This window comes from Triticum dicoccoides, chromosome 6A (genome assembly GCF_002162155.2).
Source record: "Triticum dicoccoides isolate Atlit2015 ecotype Zavitan chromosome 6A, WEW_v2.0, whole genome shotgun sequence".
NCBI lineage: Eukaryota > Viridiplantae > Streptophyta > Magnoliopsida > Poales > Poaceae > Triticum > Triticum dicoccoides.
The window spans coordinates 605,268,120-605,274,119 of NC_041390.1; positions in this window are offsets into that span (position 1 = coordinate 605,268,120).

The window sequence follows — 6,000 nt, forward strand, 5'->3', positions numbered from 1 at the left end:
AGTTGCAATACTTGCAAGGCTTAAGTGATGTGCATTACCGAGAGGGCCCAGAGATACCTCTCTGACAATCGAAGTGACAAATCCTAATATTGAAATACGCCAACCCAACAAGTACCTTTGGAGACACCTGTAGAGCACCTTTATAATCACTCAGTTACGTTTTGACGTTTGGTAGAACACAAAGTGTTCCTCCGATAAACGGGAGTTGCATAATCTCATAGTCATAGGAACATGTATAAGTCATGAAGAAAGCAATAGCAACAAACTAAACGATCAAGTGCTAAGCTAACGAAATGGATCAAGTCAATCACATCATTCTTCTAATGATGTGATCCCGTTAATCAAATGACAACTCATGTCTATGGTTAGGGAACATAACCATCTTTGATCAACGAGCTAGTCAAGTAGAGGCATACTAGTGACATATTGTTTGTGTATGTATTCACACATGTATTATGTTTCCGGTTAATACAATTCTAGCATGAATAATAAACATTTATCATGATAGAAGGAAATAAATAATAACTTTATTATTGCCTCTAGGGCATATTTCCTTCAGTCTCCCACTTGCACTAGAGTCAATAATCTAGTTCACATCGCCATGTGATTTAATACCGATAGTTCACATCACCATGTGATTAACACCCATAGTTCACATCGACATGTGACCAACATCCAAAGGGTTTACTAGAGTCAATAATCTAGTTCACATCGCTATGTTATTAACACCCAAAGAGTACTAAGGTGTGATCATGTTTTGCTTGTGAGAGAAGTTTAGTCAATGAGTCTGCCACATTCAGATCCGTAAGTATTTTGCAAATTTCTATGTCAACAATGCTCTGCACGGAGCTAATCTAGCTAATTCCTCCCACTTTAAATATGTATCCAGATTGAGATTTAGAGTCATCTGGATCAGTGTTAAAATTTGCATCGACGTAACCCTTTACGACGAACCTTTTTGTCACCTCCATAATCGAGAAACATATCCTTATTCCACTAAGGATAATTTTGACCAATGTCCAGTGATCTACTCCTAGATCACTATTGTACTCCCTTGCCAAACTCAGGGCAGGGTATCAATAGGTCTGGTACACAACATGGCATACTTTATAGAACCTATGGCCAAGGCATAGGGAATGACTTTCATTCTCTTTCTATCTTCTGTCATGGTCGGGCTTTGAGTCTTACTCAGTTTCACACCTTGTAACCCAGGCAAGAACTCTTTCTTTGACTGTTCCATTTTGAACTACTTCAAAATCTTGTCAAGGTATGTACTTATTGAAAAACTTATCAAGCGTCTTGATCTATCTCTATAGATCTTGATGCTCAATATGTAAGCAGCTTCACCGAGGTCTTTCTTTGAAAAACTCCTTTCAAACACTCCTTTATGCTTTGCAGAATAATTCTACATTATCTCCGATCAACAATATGTCATTCACATATACTTATCAGAAATGTTGTAGTGCTCCCACTCACTTTCTTGTAAATACAGGCTTCACCGCAAGTCTGTATAAAACTATATGATTTGATCAACTTATCAAAGCATATATTCCAACTCTGAGATGCTTGCACCAGTCCATAGATGGATCGCTGGAGCTTGCATATTTTGTTAGTACCTTTAGGATTGACAAAACCTTTTGGTTGCATCATATACAACTCTTCTTTAATAAATCCATTAAAGAACGCAGTTTTGTTTATCCATTTGCCAGATTTCATAAAATGCGGCAATTGCTAACATGATTCGGACAGACTTAAGCATAGATACGAGTGAGAAACTCTCATCGTAGTCAACACCTTGAACTTGTCGAAAAACCTTTTTGCGACAATTCTAGCTTTGTAGATAGTAACACTATTATCAGCGTCTGTCTTCCTCTAGAAGATCCATTTAATCTCAATTGCTTGCTGATCATCGGGCAAGTCAACCAAAGTCCACACTTTGTTCTCATACATGGATCTCATCTCAGATTTCACGGCCTCAAGCCATTTCGCGGAATCTGGGCTCATCGTTGCTTCCTCATAGTTCGTAGGTTCGTCATGGTCAAGTAACTTGACCTCCAGAATAGGATTACCGTACCACTCTAGTGCAGATCTCACTCTGGTTTATCTACGAGGTTTGGTAGTAACTTGATCTGAAGTTACATGATCATCATCATTAGCTTCCTCACTAATTGGTGTAGTAGTCATAGGAACAGATTTCTGTGATAAACTACTTTCCAATAAGGGAGCAGGTACAATTACCTCATCAAGTTCTACTTTCCTCTCACTCACTTCTTTTGAGAGAAACTCCATCTCTAGAAAGGATCCATTCTCAGCAACAAATGTCTTGCCTTCGGATATGTGATAGAAGGTGTACCCAACAGTTACTTTTGGGTATCCTACGAAGACGCACTTCTCCGACTTGGGTTTGAGCTTATCAAGATGAAACCTTTTCACATAAGCATCGCAACTCCAAACTTAAGAAACGACAACTTTGGTTTCTTGCCAAACCATAGTTCATACTGTGTCGTCTCAACGGACTTAGATGGTGCCCTATTTAACGTGAATGCAGCTGTCTCTAATGCATAACCCCAAAACAATAGTGGTAAATCGGTAAGAGACATCATAGATCGCACCATATCTAATATAGTACGATTACGACGTTCGGATACACCATTACACTATGGTGTTCCAGGTGGCGTGAGTAGTCAAACTATTTCACATTGTTTTAACTGAAGGCCAAACTTGTAACTCAAATATTTTACTTCTGCGATCATATCGTAGAAACTTTTATTTTTGTTACGATGATTCTCCACTTCACTCTGAAATTCTTTGAACTTTTCAACTGTTTCAGACTTGTGTTTCATTAAGTAGATATACCCATATCTTCTCAAATCATCTGTGAAGGTCAGAAAATAACGATACTTGTCGTGAGCCTTAACACTCATCGGACCACATACATCAGTATGTATTATTTCCAATAAGTCAGTTGCTCGCTCCATTGTTCCGGAGAACGGAGTCTTAGTCATCTTGCCCATGAGGCATGGTTCGCAAGCATCAAGTGATTCCAAAAGTCCATCAGCATGGAGTTTCTTCATGCGCTTTACACCAATATGACCTAAACGGCAGTGCCACAAATTAGTTGCACTATCATTATTTATTTTGCATCTTTTGGTTTCAATATTATGAATATGTGTATCACTACGATCGAGATCCAACGAACCATTTTCATTGGGTGTGTAACCATAGAAGGTTTTATTCATGTAAACAGAACAACAATTTATTCTCTTACTTAAATGAATAACAGTATTGCAATAAACATGATCAAATCATATTTATGCTCAACATAAACCCCAAATAACACTTATTTAGGTTCAACACTAATCCCGAAAGTATGGGGAGTGTGCGATGATGATCATATCAATCTTGGAACCACTTCCAACACACATCGTCACTTCACCCTTAACTAGTCTCTGTTCATTCTGCAACTCCCGTTTCGAGTTACTACTCTTAGCAACTGAACCAGTATCAAATACCGAGGGGTTGCTACGAACACTAGTAAAATACACATCAATAATCTGTATATCAAATATGCCTTTGTTCACTTTGCCATCCTTCTTATCCGCCAAATACTTGGGGCAGTTCCGCTTCCAGTGACCAGTCCCTTTGTAGTAGAAGCACTTAGTCTCAGGCTTAGGACCAGACTTGGGCTTCTTCACTTGAGCAGCAACTTGCTTGCCATTCTTCTTGAAGTTCCCCTTCTTCCCTTTGCCCTTTTCTTGAAACTAGTGGTCTTGTCTACCATCAACACTTGATATTTTTCTTGATTTCTACCTTCGTTGATTTCAGCATTACGAAGACCTTGGGAATCGTTTCCGTTATCCCTTGCATATCATAGTTCATCACGAAGTTCTACTAACTTGGTGATGGTGACTAGAGAATTCTGTCAATCACTATCTTATCTGGAAGATTAATTCCCACTTGATTCAAGCGATTGTAGTACCCCGACAACCTGAGTACATGCTCACTGCTTGAGCTATTCTCCTCAATCTTTTTAGCTATAGAACTTGTTGGAGACTTCATATCTCTCAATTCGGGTATTTGCTTGAAATATTAACTTCAACTCCTGGAACATCTCATATGGTCCATGACATTCAAAACGTCTTTGAAGTCCCGATTCTAAGCCGTTAAGCATGGTGCACTAAACTATCAAGTAGTCATCATATTGAGCTAGCCAAATGTTCATAACATCTGCATCTACTCCTGCAGTAGGTCTGTCACCTAGCGGTGCATCAAAGACATAATTCTTCTATGTAGCAATGAGGATAATCCTCAGATCACGGATCCAATCCGCATCATTGCTACTAACATTTTTCAACATAAATTTTCTCTAGGAACACAATAAACTGGGAGCAACATCGCGAGCTATTGATCTACAACATAGATATGCTAATACTACTAGGACTAAGTTCATGATAAATTAAAGTTCAATTAATCATATTACTTAAGAACTCCCACTTAGACAGACATCCCTCTAATCTTCTAAGTGATCACGTGATCCATATCAACTAAACTATGTCCGATCATCACGTGAGATGGAGTAGTTTCAATGGTGAACATCACTATGTTGATCATATCTACTATATGATTCACGCTCGACCTTTCGGTCTCCGTGTTCCGAGGTCATATCTGTTATATGCTAGGCTCGTCAAGTTTAACCTGAGTATTCCGCGTGTGCAACTTTTTTGCACCCGTTGTATTTGAACGTAGAGCCTATCACACCCGATCATCACGTGGTGTCTTAGCACAAAGAACTTTCACAACGGTGCATACTCAGAGAGAACACTTATACCTTGATAATTAGTGAGAGATCATCTTATAAAGCTACCATCGAACTAAGCAAAATAAGATGTATAAAAGATAAACATCATATGCAATCAAAATATGTGACATGATATGGCCATCATCCTCTTGTGCCTTTGATCTCCATCTCCAAAGTATCATCATGATCTCTATCGTCACCGGCATGACACCATGATCTCCATTATCTTGATCTATATCAATGTGTCGTCACATGGTTGTCTCGCCAACAATTGCTCTTGCAACTATTGGTATCGCATAGCGATAAAGTAAAGCAATTATTTGGTGCTTGCATCTTATACAATAGAGAGATAACCATAAGGCTTTTGCCTGTTGCCGATAACTTCAACAAAACATGATCATCTTATACAACAACTTATATCTCATCACGTCTTGACCATATCACATCACAACATGCCCTGCGAAAACAAGTTATATGTCCTCTACTTTGTTGTTGCAAGTTTTACGTGGCTGCTACGGGCTGAGCAAGAACCGTTCTTACCTACGCATCAAAACCACAACGATAGTTTGTCAAGTTGGTGCTGTTTTAACCTTCGCAAGGACCGGGCGTAGCCACACTCAGTTTAACTAAAGTTGGAGAAACTGACACCCGCCAGCCACACGTGTGCAAAGCACGTCAGTAGAACCAGTCTCGCGTAAGCGTACGCGTAATTTCGGTCCGGGCCGCTTCATCCAACAATACCGCTGAACCAAAGTGTGACATGCTGGCAAGCAGTATGGCTTATATCGCCCACAACTCACTTGTGTTCTACTCGTGCATATTACATCAACGCATAAAACCAGGCTCGGATGCCATTATTGCGGAACGTAGTAATTTCAAAAATTTCCTTCGTACATGCAAGATCATGGTGATGCATAGCAACGAGAGAGGAGAGTGTGTCCACGTACCCTCGTAGACCGAAAGCGGAAGCGTTAACACAACGCGGTTGATGTAGTCGTACGTCTTCACGATCCGACCGATAAAGTACCGAACGCACGGCACCTCCGAGTTCTGCACACGTTCAACTCGATGACGTCCCTCGAACTCCGATCCAGCCAAGTGTTGAAGGAGAGTTTCGTCAGCACGACGGCGTGGTGACGATGATGATGTTCTACCAACGCAGGCTTCACCTAAGCACCGCTACGATATGATCAAGGTGGATT